We start from the raw sequence: 17,445 nt of genomic DNA, 5'->3' as shown, positions 1-17,445 counted from the left end.
ATGGAACATTGGCTGTGGATTATTCTTGCTGCTCTTTTCTTTGGTAAGACAGAAAGCAGAATGTGTTTCCTTTCTCAACAGTTTTTAACACAGAACTGATCTATAAGTGCTTTTAATGTCCAACATAAAGGAAACATTTATAACTTTTTTAGAAAACAAGATGTAGTTCAGTCTGACAGACAGCAGTCAATAGAAACAGACTATTCTAGACATCTCAGTGTCTGCTAGGTAACTCTTTAAAGCTGCTGATTGTTCTCCTTTAATCAATCATCTTTATTGATTCATCTCTTCCTCTGCATGTTCTGTTCTTCCCCAGAGTGTAAAGGACAAGACAGCGTGACCCAGCCAACAGGAGATGTCACTGCTGCTGAAGGAGACACAGTTACACTTGCTTGTACATTTAAGACCAGTGACACAAATTCATACTTATTCTGGTACAAACAAGAAGTAAATGATTTTCCAAAGTTTATGCTGCGGCGTTACATGTCTGGAGGAGGAGATAATGCTGCTGAGTTCCAGAGACAGATTTGATGCTACATTGAACAAAACATCAGTTCCTCTGAAGATCCAGAAGCTGCAGCTGTCTGACTCTGCTGTGTACTACTGTGCTCTGCAGCCCACAGTGACAGGAAACACCAAAACTCTGTACAAAAACCTTTGGAGCAAAGACAACAGAATACTCCACAACATCCACTAGAGGGAGTCACACACTGTTAAACTTCAGTGGTTTCTTATCAAATAGTCTGGATTTCTTGTAGTGGTGATAAAAACAGCAGCAAAATTAGAATACAGGTATAGAGTCTGAATAGATTTATTAATACAAGGAAAAAGCATGAATTGGCAGTATGGTGCATTATATCAGTTACAATCACCAAGTATTACAGTACAAAATGTTTCATAGATACTATTCATCAGCTCAGAGATGCTGTCTGTTAAACATGACTCCAAGTCCAATATGTTCCCTTTAGTTGAGCTGTGAGGTGAGGTAGGAAGGGATTTATTGAGGAACAAAACTATGACTGAAGGACAGAAAAGACACAAACTGTCACTGTGATGTTTAAAACAAAACAGGTTTTCAATCCTCTCATGAGCTGTTCTGGATCAGAACATCAGCAGAATTCCTGAATATATTCTTGAATATAAGATGCTAAATGAAATATTCGGTTATTTGAAACAACAGTTTTTAGGTTTTGCTGATCCTTCTGAATTTGAACTCTACTATTTAGAGATAAAACAACTTGAATCCATCATCTCCATGAACTGTGTAACTTCAGACTCTGGTATTGAATCTTTTTATTCTTCATTTTATAATAGAATAGAACTGATTTCTCGGGTCACAATATTTCAGGTGTACCACAGGGTTCAATCCTAGGTCCTCTCACTTTCAGTTCATGTGTTGCCTTTGAATTGGTAACTATAGAATCTGATATATTTAGTTAGTTACAGCAAAGTGTGAAACAACAGCATTTGAGTGATTCTAGAAAAGAGATCCTTCAACTTGCCATTAAAATTCTTTAGACCAGTTTAACTCAAACCTGCTAAGGTGTCGATTAATGTTAAGCATACTGCTTATGGTCTGGATGGAATATTTGATGCTGAGCTTTCCTTCAAGCTCTTCAGCTGACTTACGTTATAACGAGACAAATAAATGTTGTATCAACTTTAGGAACATAGATTAGATCCTTCTTGAGTTTGCAAACCCTGAAAATGTGATCCATCCTTTAAATCATCGTGGCTACCTTTCTATAACTGAGAGAAGTGAAAATACAGATCTAAGAGATTCAGGGAGGAGCTAAGCTGTTACTGAACTATAGAAGAGAGACAAACTTCCATATTCAGCAGAGTTCAATACACAAACCACAAACATTACCTTCAGTCAACATGCTGGCATTGGACTATTATGTATTTTATTTACTGTTTCTAGTCATTCTGACAGGTATGAAAGTTTCTGCATGGAAAAAATTCAATTCCACTTTTGTCTGAATGTGATTCCTTGATCGTGACTTTAACATGTTATAACAGAGTTATCTCTTCCTTTAGGTGTCAGATGTGAAGAACTCACTCCAGTCAACAATGAAGAGAACAGTTTAGAAGGCAGCACTGTTACTCTGTCCTACAAATACTACAAAGAAGCTGCTGACAATGATTATTTCTTCTGGTATCGACAATATCCAGGAAAACCACCAGAGTTCCTTATTTCCCATTTCGGTTCAGGGGATCCAATATCAGATCCAGTACCTAGACTGTCTTTTAAAGTGAGTGCAGATAAAACCCAAATGGATCTGCAGATCTCCTCTGCTGCAGTGACAGACTCTGCTCTGTACTACTGTGCTGTGAGGCCCACAGTGACAGCAAACCCAAAGTCTCTGTACAAAAACACAAGCTGACACACTGACAAGCTGCTGGAAGCCTTTTTTCCACACTGTTGTACTGAACTTTTTACCTCCACTAGAGGGCCACATTATCAAGTAGGCGGTGCACTACTTCTGCAATTCAACCATTCTGTCAATAATAACTGCTGCTGTGAAGAGAACAATTCTCAGACTGAATGTTGAACATCAGATAGTTTCTCCTGTTAATTTAAACCTTGTTATAGAGATGGAACATTGGCTGTGGATTATTCTTGCTGCTCTTTTCTTTGGTAAGACAGAAAGCAGAATGTGTTTCCTTTCTCAACAGTTTTTAACACACAACTGATCTATAAGTGCTTTTAATGTCCATCATAGAGGGAACAGGTAATTTCTGCCTCCATGTATATTTTTTCTAGATGTCTCAGTGTCTGCTAGGTAACTCTTTAAAGCTGCTGATTGTTCTCCTTTAATCAATAATCTTTATTGATTTATCTCTTCCTCTGCATGTTCTGTTCTTCCCCAGAGTGTAAAGGACAAGACAGTGTGACCCAGCCAACAGAAGATGTCATTGCTGCTGAAGGAGACACAGTTACACTTGGCTGTCAATATAAGAGCAGTGGAACTCCCTATTTGTTCTGGTACAAACAAGAAGTAAATGATTTCCCAAAGTATGTTTTGCGACGATTGTCTGGAGGAGGAGATAATGCTGCAGAGTTCCAGAAAAACAGATTTGATGCTACATTGAACAAAACATCAGTTCCTCTGAAGATCCAGAAGCTGCAGCTGTCTGACTCTGCTGTGTACTACTGTGCTCTGCAGCCCACAGTGACAGGAAACACCAAAACTCTGTACAAAAACCTTTGGAGCAAAGACAACAGAATACTCCACAACATCCACTAGAGGGAGTCACACACTGTTAAACTTCAGTGGTTTCTTATCAAACAGTCTAGATTCTTTTCCCTCATGAGACACAGTTGTGATGAAGAGTTTTACAAATGAATGTCATTTGACATATGAGTCTCCTCCTACTGACTGCAGAGGTGGCTGCATGGCAGAGAGCTGTTTGATTCCAGCTGTGAACATCAGACCAAACACAACTCACAAAACCACTCAACACTTATTCAAACTCAACATTCACTTACAGCATTTCACTTGTGTAACCATGGAAACACTGGCTGTCATTTTACTGTTTTCAGCTCTTGTAGGTACGTATGTTTTTGTCATTGTGTGATATTTTCCAAATGATGGATATTTGACTCTGGAACAGAACTTTAATACAACATGTTTCCTTCACTAGGTAACACCTTGGAAGATGATTTCTATAGAAATCAGTCAAATGAACAGTTGATCAGTTTGTGTCCACAGAGTAACACTGTACAGTTGACATTTTCCACTGTCTTCTCCTCTCAGCCTCATGAACAATGTTAGTCTAATGGCTTCATTTTCTCTACTTTTTCCAGGACTAATAGCTGGAGACACAATCTCTCCTGTAAAAGATGAAGTCAGTGGAAGAGAAGGAGAATCTGTCACACTCACATGTACCTATAAGACAAGTGCAAGGGGTGCTCACCTTTACTGGTACAAACATCATTCTGATCTTCAGGCACCTCAGTTTATACTCAGGAAAGGAGCAGGATCAGTGAGTCATCAAGAATATATTCCTGATGAACGATATAAATCCCAAACATCAGATACAACAACTGAGCTGACCATACAGAGTCTAACCCTGGCAGACTCTGCTCTCTACTACTGTGCTCTAGACACACAGTGATAGAAAGTGTAGAAGAGGCTGTACAAAAACCTGAACACAGATATCTGACTACTCTTCAAAGAGGAGGGAAGTGGTATTCAAACCACAGCTTCATATCAGATGGATTCTGCTAATTCCTGTTTTATCAGAGTCACTGTGGTTACAGCTGCTAATGAAACACTGTGGGAGGATTCACATGAGCAGCAAATCCACATCAATGACAAACCAGCTGGATGATGCTTCAAACAAAAGACACCATCAAACATAAAGTGACATAAAACTGTGTGTTGAACAAAAACCTGAAGTTACTCGTCGGGTTAAAAAGTGAATGTAATGAAAATATGAGAATGTTTGTTTCATACTGTCAGTTTTTATCATGAGCTGTTTCCATTAGACATTCAACAAGGGTGTCTGCTGCCTCCACTGTTTGAACTACGAGTGTGAATGAGATATGGTCACTGACTTCATGTTGTCTTCAGGTATTTACATTTATTGACATAAGAACTGTCAGTTGTCAGTGTTTTACTATTATCTACCTGATAAAAGTTTTAAGTTATGTAAACCAGGACAGAAAAGACTCAAACTTTCACTGTTTCCAGGTTTTCAAGCCTCTCATGAGCTGTTCTGGATAAGAACGTCAGCAGAAAAGACTGTTACAAGGATGTTTAATATAGAAAAACAGGGAATTCATCTTCATCTTTACCCAAAGTTATGGGATATCAAATATGTAAATTAAGTATTTCTTACCTTTCTGTCCACTGTTTTATCCTTCGGGAATGTAGCAGCTGTGAAATATAGGTGATCCCTCTGGAAACTAAAAATAAACTAAACAAGACACATAAATAAATGACCAAAAAACCTCTTCCATGGACGACCTGAACAAGGTCAACCCAGTCCTTCCCTGTTATTAGCGGTGTTCCTCAGGGCTCTGTCTTGGGCCTCCTTCGTTTTATCATTTATCTCTCACCACTTGGCCATATTTTCAGAAAATTTGGTATACAGTTCCACTGCTATGCGGACGACACCCAGCTCTACCTGTCTACCAAACCTACTTCCACTCTTACATCCTCTTCCTCTTCCGCTTGCCTGCCGGAAATCAAATCCTGGCTTTCACATAATTTCCTCCAACTTAACAGTGATAAAACAGAGATTCTCCTCGTGGGTACAAAATCTACTTTATCCAAACTCACCAGTTTTTCACTGACTATTGATTATTCCACAGTCACCCCTTCCCCCCAGGTTAAGAGTCTGGGCGTCATCCTTGACAGCACATTATCCTTTGAGCCACACATCAATAACATCACCCTGTCTGCTGACTTCCACTTACACAATATCTCTCATCTCTGTCTGTCTCTTACATCCAACAGTACTGCCATTCTCACTCATGCTCTGATTACATCCTGTATCGATTACTTCAACTCTATCCTTTCTGGTCTTCCTCACAAGTTCCTCCATAAACTTCAACTGGTTCAAGATTCTGCCGCCTGTATCATTACCAGAACCTCTTCCAAAGAACATTTCACCTCTGTTCTCCAGCAACTATACTGGCTTCCTGTTAAACACCGTATTGTCTTTAAGATTCTACTTCTCACCTTCAAGGCCCTTCATAAGTTAGCACCTCTGTATCTCTCTGACCTCCTTCACACCTTCACACCCTCCTGTACTCTCAGATCATCCTCTGCCATTCTCCTCACTACACCTCCTGCCTGCTTGACAACCATGGGGTCCAGAGCCTTCAGCTGTGCTGCCCCTCACCTCTGGACCTCTGTCTCCCAGACATACGCAACACTGATTCTCTCCCAACCTTCAAATCCCGTCTCAAAACGCAGCTTTTCAAAGTGGCTCATTCTCTCTGATTGCTTTATTCAAATCAAGTTTGGACTGATGATGATTTTATACTTCTATTTACTATTTTAACCCTATTTTATATGATGCTGCTTTTTTGGATTTATTGATGTTGTTTTCACTGCTGTGTGTTTCATTTTAGTTTGTGTTTGTAAGGTTTTTTTTGTAGCAGTGACAGGAAACACCAAAACTCTGTACAAAAACCTTTGGAGCAAAGACAACAGAATACTCCACAACATCCACTAGAGGGAGTCACACACTGTTAAACTTCAGTGGTCTAAGTGTTTGTTTTATAAAACTGAAACTCTGATGTTAATGAGCTGAACATGAATAACAGAGATATGATGCAGCAACAAACAACCAGACAGTTATACATATATAATAACAGTATAATTAACACAAAGTAGTTTATTTGTGTTGACTGTTCAACTCAGTGATTTTTGAGATGTAAAAAATAACTTTCTGATATCAGTTAAACTCAAAGAGGAACAACAAGATCCTCCAGTGTGGACAAAAGTGACAACAGAACATCTCAGATACAGTTTGGATCATTTCTCAGAGGCACATTTGTTATTAACACACAAAAAATTGTGATTGTTGGAGTTGAACCTCACTGATCACCGAATGTCAACAGCTGGTTTCAGAGCCCCGTCCACTAAAGTTCAAGTTAGTTATGAAACAGTCTGGATTTGTTCAAATGATGAAATTCTCAGGAAAAGTGCAGAAATTAAGATGAAAGAATGATGGAGAGTGATAAACTTACTACTTAAATACTCTTTAATAATTCAAATTCAAAAGCCAGACATCAAATTTTATAAAGACCTCCAATCTAGCGACCCCCACTCCTACCAGTACAAAGTCCTTCAGTGCCAAGAGTTGAACAAAGATAAGAGTCCCCTCTGCCAGCTGGTCCTGAAGCTCTGCCCTCACACACCAGGGCTTCAGGACAGACACCAAACAATCTGGCCCAACTCAATCATCTCAAAACAACAAGAAGACGATATCAAATATTGGAACCAAACCACCGAATCACAAAGTAAATTAGAATTGTATTTGACCCTAAAGAGAGAGTACATGGTGGCAGAGTACCTGACCACCGTGACTGATAGAAAACTAAGGAAAACACTGACAGACTGAGTGGACACAGCCGGGCCATAGAAACAGGTCGTCACAGGCAGAACAGGCTCCCCAGGGAGGCCAGGCTGTGTTCACTTTGTCATAAAAGAGAGGTTGAGACAGCATCTCACTTCCTGTTATACTGTGAGAAATATAAGGATTTAAGAGAGAAAAAATAAATCATATATATCCTGAGTTGATCCATCTCCCCGACCCTCAGAACCTGCCTCTATGTGGGGAGAGAAGTCAGTGTGCAGTAATAGCTGCAAAATATGTTAAATATTGTCATACTTTAAGAGAAACAAGCTCTGTACTACATGTTTCTGTGTGATTACATCTGTAAAAAAAAAGCCTTTTATTATATTGTATTTGATATGATTGTTATATTTATTGCTAATCATCTGTCAATGTTAATAATTTTCTGTAGTGTTTTGGTAATATAGGTTTGTGATCTGTCATGTCAATAAAGCTTATTTGAATATGAATTTGATATGTAGTTGTATGGTGCAACACTGATGACAATTAGGTTTTGGGATGTTAACTTTGTATGTGAGCTGTTGTTGACATAAGTGAGAGTATCACACAGTAACTCTTCAGACAACTAATCTAACAACAGAGAGGAAACCACCAAGGATGTCCTTTCTCTCCACTGCTGTTTGATCCTTAAAGCTCAAACTGCTTCACACAACCTGACAGTTTGGTCCAGAGGATAAAAAAACAAGACACAGGATCAATAATTATTTTCATTGATTATCTAAAAGCAACAGATTTAGGTTGAAGCTGATGTTTAACTGCTTAAATTCCAGCAGGTACAATGACATTCACCAAAGTAGAGAAGTTGTCCTGTAACACTCATTGAGACATTGTGTGTATTTGAAGTAAACTAACACTCAAGACTTTATATAATGTCAGAATTCAGAAGCTCAGTTTCTTTAAGTTTCCTCAGAGACACTTTGCTTTTCATCTCTCCCTGATCTCACTTTGGTTGGTTTGGAACAAGAATCATCAAAAATCATCAACTGTAATGTAATTTCATCTCAACACTTTCATAATCAGTAGAGCAAATCATTTCTACATGAGACTTTTTTATACTTTGTATGTTGGTTTCATCTGTTTGACTCAATGATAATGAAGAAACAAACACTATTTATATCCAACATGAGTGAAACATGATTTATATGATGGTGACTGCAGCATCAGAGTTTCCAGAGTTGAAGGTAGAGGAAGAGTAACTGAGAGAAGTGAAAATACAGATCTAAGAGGAGACGGAGAGATTCAGGGAGGAGCTAAGCTGTTACTGAACTATAGAAGAGAGACGAACTTCCATATTCAGCAGAGTTCAATACACAAACCACAAACATTACCTTCATTCAACATGCTGGCATTGGACTATTATGTATTTTCTTTACTGTTTCTAGTCATTCTGACAGGTATGAAAGTTTCTGGATGAAAAAAATTCAATTCCACTTTTGTCTGAATGTGATTCCTTGATCGTGACTTTAACATGTTATAACAGAGTTATCTCTTCCTTTAGGTGTCAGCTGTGAAGAACTCACTCCAGTCAACAATGAAGAGAACAGTTTAGAAGGCAGCACTGTTACTCTGTCCTACAAATACTCAAAACCTGGTTCTGATCGATTCTTCTGGTATCGACAATATCCGGGAAAGCCACCAGAATTCCTTATTTCTCATTATGGCACAGGAAATCCAATATCAGATCCAGTACCTAGACTGTCTTTTAAAGTGAGTGCAGATAAAACTCAAATGGATCTGCAGATCTCCTCTGCTGCAGTGACAGACTCTGCTCTGTACTACTGTGCTGTGAGGCCCACAGTGACAGCAAACCCACAGTCTCTGTACAAAAACACAAGCTGACACACTGACAAGCTGCTGGAAGCCTTTTTTCCACACTGTTGTACTGAACTTTTTACCTCCACTAGAGGGCCACATTATCAAGTAGGCGGTGCACTACTTCTGCACTGTGTTCAACCATTCTGTCAATAATAACTGCTGCTGTGAAGAGAACAATTCTCAGACTGAATGTTGAACATCAGATAGTTTCTCCTGTTGATTTAAACCTTGTTGTAGAGATGGAACATTGGCTGTGGATTATTCTTGCTGCTCTTTTCTTCGGTAAGACAGAAAACAGAATGTGTTTCCTTTCTCAACAGTTTTTAACACACAACTGAGCTATAAGTGCTTTTAATGTCCATCATAGAGGGAACAAGTTATTTCTGCTGCCATTTATAACTTTTTAGAAAAAAAGATGTGGTTCAGTCTGACAGTCAGCAGTCAGTAAAAACAGACTATTCTAGATGTCTCAGTGTCTGCTAGGTAACTCTTTAAAGCTGCTGATTGTTCTCCTTTAATCAATCATCTTTATTGATTCGTCTCTTCCTCTGCATGTTCTGTTCTTCCCCAGAGTGTAAAGGACAAGACAGCGTGACCCAGCCAACAGGAGATGTCATTGCTGCTGAAGGAGACACAGTTACACTTCCTTGTACATTTGAGACCAGTAACACAGGTCCCACTTTGTTCTGGTACAAACAAGAATTAAATGATTTTCCAAAGTATATGCTGCAGCGTTACAAGTCTGGTGGAGGAGATAATGCTGCAGAGTTCCAGAAAAACAGATTTGGTGCTACAGTTAACGGGACATCAGTTCCTCTGAAGATCCAGAAGCTGCAGCTGTCTGACTCTGCTGTGTACTACTGTGCTCTGCAGCCCACAGTGACAGGAAACACCAAAACTCTGTACAAAAACCTTTGGAGCAAAGACAACAGAATACTCCACAACATCCACTAGAGGGAGTCACACACTGTTAAACTTCAGTGGTTTCTTATCAAACAGTCTAGATTCTTTTCCCTCATGAGACACAGTTGTGATGAAGAGTTTTACAAATGAATGTCATTTGACATATGAGTCTCCTCCTACTGACTGCAGAGGTGGCTGCATGGCAGAGAGCTGTTTGATTCCAGCTGTGAACATCAGACCAAACACAACTCACAAAACCACTCAACACTTATTCAAACTCAACATTCACTTACAGCATTTCACTTGTGTAACCATGGAAACACTGGCTGTCATTTTACTGTTTTCAGCTCTTGTAGGTACGTATGTTTTTGTCATTGTGTGATATTTTCCAAATGATGGATATTTGACTCTGGAACAGAACTTTAATACAACATGTTTCCTTCACTAGGTAACACCTTGGAAGATGATTTCTATAGAAATCAGTCAAATGAACAGTTGATCAGTTTGTGTCCACAGAGTAACACTGTACAGTTGACATTTTCCACTGTCTTCTCCTCTCAGCCTCATGAACAATGTTAGTCTAATGGCTTCATTTTCTCTACTTTTTCCAGGACTAATAGCTGGAGACACAATCTCTCCTGTAAAAGATGAAGTCAGTGGAAGAGAAGGAGAATCTGTCACACTCACATGTACCTATAAGACAAGTGCAAGGGGTGCTCACCTTTACTGGTACAAACATCATTCTGATCTTCAGGCACCTCAGTTTATACTGGTGAAAGGAGGAGGATCAGCGAGTGGTGAATATATTCCTGATAAACGATATACATCCAAAACATCAGCTACATCAACTGAGCTGTCCATACAGAGTCTAACCCTGGCAGACACAGCTCTCTACTACTGTGCTGTAGACACACAGTGATAGAAAGTGTAGAAGAGGCTGTACAAAAACCTGAACACAGATATCTGACTACTCTTCAAAGAGGAGGGAAGTGGTATTCAAACCACAGCTTCATATCAGATGGATTCTGCTAATTCCTGTTTTATCAGAGTCACTGTGGTTACAGCTGCTAATGAAACACTGTGGGAGGATTCACATGAGCAGCAAATCCACATCAATGACAAACCAGCTGGATGACGCTTCAAACACAAGACACCATCAAACATAAAGTGACATAAAACTGTGTGTTGAACAAAAACCTGAAGTTACTCGTCGGGTTAAAAAGTGAATGTAATGAAAATATGAGAATGTTTGTTTCATACTGTCAGTTTTTATCATGAGCTGTTTCCATTAGACATTCAACAAGGGTGTCTGCTGCCTCCACTGTTTGAACTACGAGTGTGAATGAGATATGGTCACTGACTTCATGTTGTCTTCAGGTATTTACATTTGTTGACATAAGAACTGTCAGTTGTCAATGTTTTACTATTATCTACCTGATAAAAGTTTTAAGTTATGTAAACCAGGACAGAAAAGACACAAACTTTCACTGTTTCCAGGTTTTCAAGCCTCTCATGAGCTGTTCTGGATAAGAACGTCAGCAGAAAAGACTGTTACAAGGATGTTTAATATAGAAAAACAGGGAATTCATCTTCATCTTTACCCAAAGTTGTGGGATATTAAATATGTAGATGAAGTATTTCTTACCTTTCTGTCCACTGTTTTATCCTTCGGGAGTGTAGCAGCTGTGAAATATAGGTGATCCCTCTGGAAACTAAAAATAAACTAAACAAGACACATAAATAAATGACCAAAAAACCTCTTCCATGGACGACCTGAACAAGTTCTGCTGTAAAATTATAATTCGACTTTAAAGTCAATCTTTGTCTTTGTAGGTAAAATATAATGTTCAGGTTTTCTTTCATGCAGCTGGTCTTTTAACAGGAACACTAGTGAGAGCAGCTTTCCCCCGTACTGGCCTCCCTCCACTTTTTCAGGATTGATTTGAAGATTTTATTGTTTGTCTAGAAATCATTAAATGGGCTAGCTCCAATCTGTCTCTCTGATCTTTTACAACCACATGTCCCATCAAGGTCACTCAGGTCTGCTGACCAGTTGCTTCTGGTTGTTCCAAGATCCAGGTTGAAGCACAGGGGAGATGGTGCCTTTGCAGTTGTAGCCCCCAAACTCTGGAACCAGTTGCCTCTGCATGTTAGACTGGTTCCCACACTGCCTGTTTTTAAATCCCATCTTAAAACACATTTTTATTCCTTGACTTTTAACTCAGTATGAGAGTTGCATTGCGTTGTCTTTTTGTCTGTTAAACTGGTCTTTGTGTCTTTATTGTGTTGTTTATGGCTTTTGTTATCTTGATTGTTCAGCACTTTGGTCAACTTGTTGTTTTTAAATGTGCTTTATCAATAAATTTGAGTTTTATGTGTTTATTAGTCCTGACATGTAATTATAATTAGTATTTTCTTATTGATTGATATTATATCAATCTGAAAAGCACATTGAACACATTATTAGTCAGAGCTGTGAGAGCAGGGAGGAGGAGATTAAGGGAGGAGCAAAACTGTCACTGAAGAACAGAAAGACACAAACTTTCACTGTGGTGTTTCATACTAAACAACACAGACAGTTTCTTCTTATCTTCAAGATGGTGTCGATGCAATTAAGTCTGTTTTCAACTTTGTTTCTGATCACACTAACAGGTAGGTGACACACTTCATATTTACTTCTATTGATGTTTGATTGAAAACTGAGCATGAAGTTGTATGTATTCATGTTATGAGTCTTTGACAACATGTTATAACAGAGTTATCTCTTCCTTTAGGTGTCAGCTGTCAAGAACTCACTCCAGTCAACAATGAAGAGAAGAGTTTAGAAGGCAGCACTGTTACTCTGTCCTACAACTACTCCAAACAAGCTGCTGGCAATGATTATTTCTTCTGGTATCAACAATATCCAGGAAAACCACCACAATTCCTCCTGTACATCTCAGGATTGAACAAAACAAGACCTGCAGACTCTCTGAAGTCAGAAACCAGATTCTTTACTGGACTGTTTGAAGACAAGCGTGGAGTCAAACTGCAGATCTCCTCTGCTGCAGTGTCTGACTCTGCTGTGTACTACTGTGCTCTGCAGCCCACAGTGACAGGAAACACCAAAACTCTGTACAAAAACCTTTGGAGCAAAGACAACAGAATACTCCACAACATCCACTAGAGGGAGTCACACACTGTTAAACTTCAGTGGTTTCTTATCAAACAGTCTAGATTCTTTTCCCTCATGAGACACAGTTGTGATGAAGAGTTTTACAAATTAATGTCATTTGACATATGAGTCTCCTCCTACTGACTGCAGAGGTGGCTGCATGGCAGAGAGCTGTTTGATTCCAGCTGTGAACATCAGACCAAACACAACTCACAAAACCACTCAACACTTATTCAAACTCAACATTCACTTACAGCATTTCACTTGTGTAACCATGGAAACACTGGCTGTCATTTCACTGTTTTCAGCTCTTGTAGGTACGTATGTTTTTGTCATTGTGTGATATTTTCCAAATGATGGATATTTGACTCTGGAACAGAACTTTAATACAACATGTTTCCTTCACTAGGTAACACCTTGGAAGATGATTTCTATAGAAATCAGTCAAATGAACAGTTGATCAGTTTGTGTCCACAGAGTAACACTGTACAGTTGACATTTTCCACTGTCTTCTCCTCTCAGCCTCATGAACAATGTTAGTCTAATGGCTTCATTTTCTCTACTTTTTCCAGGACTAATAGCTGGAGACACAATCTCTCCTGAACAAGATGAAGTCAGTGGAAGAGAAGGAGAATCTGTCACACTCAAATGTAACTATGATACAACCGAGACTGGTGTTTACCTTTACTGGTACAAACATCATTCTGACCTTCAGGCACCTCAGTTTATACTCAGGAAAGGAGGAGGATCAGCGAGTGGTGAATATATTCCTGATAATCGATATAAATCCCAAACATCATATATATCAACTGAGCTGACCATACAGAGTCTAACCCTGGCAGACACAGCTCTCTACTACTGTGCTCTACACACACAGTGATAGAAAGTGTAGAAGAGGCTGTACAAAAACCTGAACACAGATATCTGACTACTCTTCAAAGAGGAGGGAAGTGGTATTCAAACCACAGCTTCATATCAGATGGATTCTGCTAATTCCTGTTTTATCAGAGTCACTGTGGTTACAGCTGCTAATGAAACACTGTGGGAGGATTCACATGAGCAGCAAATCCACATCAATGACAAACCAGCTGGATGATGCTTCACACACAAGACACCATCAAACATAAAGTGACATAAAACTGTGTGTTGAACAAAAACCTGAAGTTACTCGTCGGGTTAAAAAGTGAATGTAATGAAAATATGAGAATGTTTGTTTCATACTGTCAGTTTTTATCATGAGCTGTTTCCATTAGACATTCAACAAGGGTGTCTGCTGCCTCCACTGTTTGAACTACGAGTGTGAATGAGATATGGTCACTGACTTCATGTTGTCTTCAGGTATTGTTTAATACTTAACTAGAATAACTGTGACCTTCTATCAGCAACATTCTCAGCAGACCACAGCAGGAGGACGAGCCGGAGAACATTAAAGCTTCATGAAGAAACACAAATGATGCTGCACATGAAAATCTGACATTCCAACAGGACCCAGTTATATTGTTGTGTTGTCATATTTCTATATGAACCCAGGCGCAAAAGAGTGCAAAACCTTCTTTATTTTGAGGCTCGTGTAGGCAAAAAACAGAACTAGCCGAGCTTAACAGAATACAAGACACGACTGGAATAGAAGAGACTCAACAATACAGAACAAACAAAGGATCCAACAAAGACTGAACAGAAAACCAGGACTTAAAAACTAACTGAACTAACGAGGAGACAAGGTGCAGGTGGGGAGATGGGTGGAGAAGCTCAGGAGAGGGGAGTGAGGTGACAAAACAAGAGAACAAACAGGGAGCTAATTGGCTGGAGAAACACAGAGCAGGGCAGGTGAGAGGAGGAACACACAAGGGAAACACAGAGCAAACCAAAACCAGAACACACAACACTCAAACCACAACCCAGCATAAACCAAACCGTCTCAGAACACATAAACCCAGGTCCACAACACCACAATCCCACCAAGAATGCAAGAAAGTCTTTCAACAAGCTAAACCAAATGACCCAAAGGACCAGGCAACATCAGTGTAACACAGTAAAACACAAAGAACACAAAGAGTCCCAAACCGTGAGTCTATGACAGAAAATCCTGAATATATTTTAATAAAATAAATTCTTAAGAATAAATGAATCAAAAGAAAAGAGAGAAAACAAGAGATAAAAACAGTCAAAACATGTGTTTGATTGTTTGCTGGATGTTTGTGTGGATCATCAGAGTTTCCAGAGTTGAAGGTAGAGGAAGAGTAACTGAGAATAGAAATATCAGTTAGACTTTCTGTACAGTTTGCAGTTTGGACTTTTTGACTTGTCAGAAAGTTGTTTCTCTACAGATTGATTGTGGTGAATTTTTTGCAGATTCCTCCTTCAGTCTGACCTTTTTGGATGATGATGACTGCAGCATCACTGTCATTTCTAAAGCTTCCATCAGCCTGAATGTAAACAGACCACAGCAAGAGGAGGAGCTACACAACTGAATATGAAAAGCTTCATTTGGAACTGAAGAGATACTGTGTTCTTTCTATTGTTCATTCACTACAAGTCAAATAATGTTACTTCATTTCACTTGGATGATGATGCTCACTTTTCATACTGGTAAGTACTCAGGACACCAATCAGCATGTAACAAGAGATGATAGACATCATTCAATATACTACTGTTCATTTTTCAAAATTTATTTAGTTATTCAGTTTAAAGACATTTTATCATTTTAAAAATACAAATTTCATGGTGAAATACATATTTGTTGTTTTCAGGATCCTCTGAGGATTTACTGAAACCATTTACAGATGTAATGCTGGCTTTGGAAGGAGACAATGTGACTCTCTCCTGCAACTATTCTGGTTCTGTAAGAAACCTCTACTGGTATCAACAGAAGTCCAGTTCGTCTCCACAGCTGCTCATCATGGAAAATTCAGAGAAAGAAGGGTTGTCTTTGAAACATGACAAAGAAACAAACACATTTCATCTTCAGATCTCCTCTGCTGCAGTGTCTGACTCTGCTGTGTACTACTGTGCTCTGCAGCCCACAGTGACAGGAAACACCAAAACTCTGTACAAAAACCTTTGGAGCAAAGACAACAGAATACTCCACAACATCCACTAGAGGGAGTCACACACTGTTAAACTTCAGTGGTTTCCTATCAAACAGTCTAGATTCTTTTCCCTCATGAGACACAGTTGTGATGAAGAGTTTTACAAATGAATGTCATTTGACATATGAGTCTCCTCCTACTGACTGCAGAGGTGGCTGCATGGCAGAGAGCTGTTTGATTCCAGCTGTGAACATCAGACCAAACACAACTCACAAAACCACTCAACACTTATTCAAACTCAACATTCACTTACAGCACATTTCACTTGTGTAACCATGGAAACACTGGCTGTCATTTCACTGTTTTCAGCTCTTGTGGGTACGTATGTTTTTGTCATTGTGCGATATTTTCCAAATGATGGATATTTGACTCTGGAACAGAACTTTAATACAACATGTTTCCTTCACTAGGTAACACCTTGGAAGATGATTTCTATAGAAATCAGTCAAATGAACAGTTGATCAGTTTGTGTCCACAGAGTAACACTGTACAGTTGACATTTTCCACTGTCTTCTCCTCTCAGCCTCATGAACAATGTTAGTCTAATGGCTTCATTTTCTCTACTTTTTCCAGGACTAATAGCTGGAGACACAATCTCTCTTGTAAAAGATGAAGTCAGTGGAAGAGAAGGAGAATCTGTCACACTCACATGTACCTATGATACAAACTGGAATTACCCTGCACTTTACTGGTACAAACATCATTCTGACCTTCAGGCACCTCAGTTTATACTCTGGAAAGGAGCAAAATCAAACAGTGGTTTTGATCATATTCCTGATAAACGATATAAATCCCAAACAACAGATACATCAACTGAGCTGACCATACAGAGTCTAACCCTGGCAGACACAGCTCTCTACTACTGTGCTCTACACACAGTGATAGAAAGTGTAGAAGAGGCTGTACAAAAACCTGAACACAGATATCTGACTACTCTTCAAAGAGGAGGGAAGTGGTATTCAAACCACAGCTTCATATCAGATGGATTCTGCTAATTCCTGTTTTATCAGAGTCACTGTGGTTACAGCTGCTAATGAAACACTGTGGGAGGATTCACATGAGCAGCAAATCCACATCAATGACAAACCAGCTGGATGATGCTTCAAACACAAGGCACCATCAAACATAAAGTGACATAAAACTGTGTGTTGAACAAAAACCTGAAGTTACTCGTCGGGTTAAAAAGTGAATGTAATGAAAATATGAGAATGTTTGTTTCATACTGTCAGTTTTTATCATGAGCTGTTTCCATTAGACATTCAACAAGGGTGTCTGCTGCCTCCACTGTTTGAACTACGAGTGTGAATGAGATATGGTCACTGACTTCATGTTGTCTTCAGGTATTTACATTTGTTGACATAAGAACTGTCAGTTGTCAGTGTTTT

At 39.1% G+C, this 17,445-nt stretch overlaps 1 pseudogene; it reads left to right on the top strand.

The window, feature by feature from the left end:
• On the top strand, positions 1 to 5,957 carry LOC137194869 (uncharacterized; annotated as a pseudogene).
• The last annotated feature ends 11,488 nt before the right edge of the window (positions 5,958 to 17,445 follow it).

This window comes from Thunnus thynnus, chromosome 12, assembly GCF_963924715.1.
Source record: "Thunnus thynnus chromosome 12, fThuThy2.1, whole genome shotgun sequence".
Classification (NCBI taxonomy): domain Eukaryota; kingdom Metazoa; phylum Chordata; class Actinopteri; order Scombriformes; family Scombridae; genus Thunnus; species Thunnus thynnus.
Note: the sequence above shows the minus strand (reverse complement) of the source record. Positions and strands in the feature narration are given on the sequence as shown.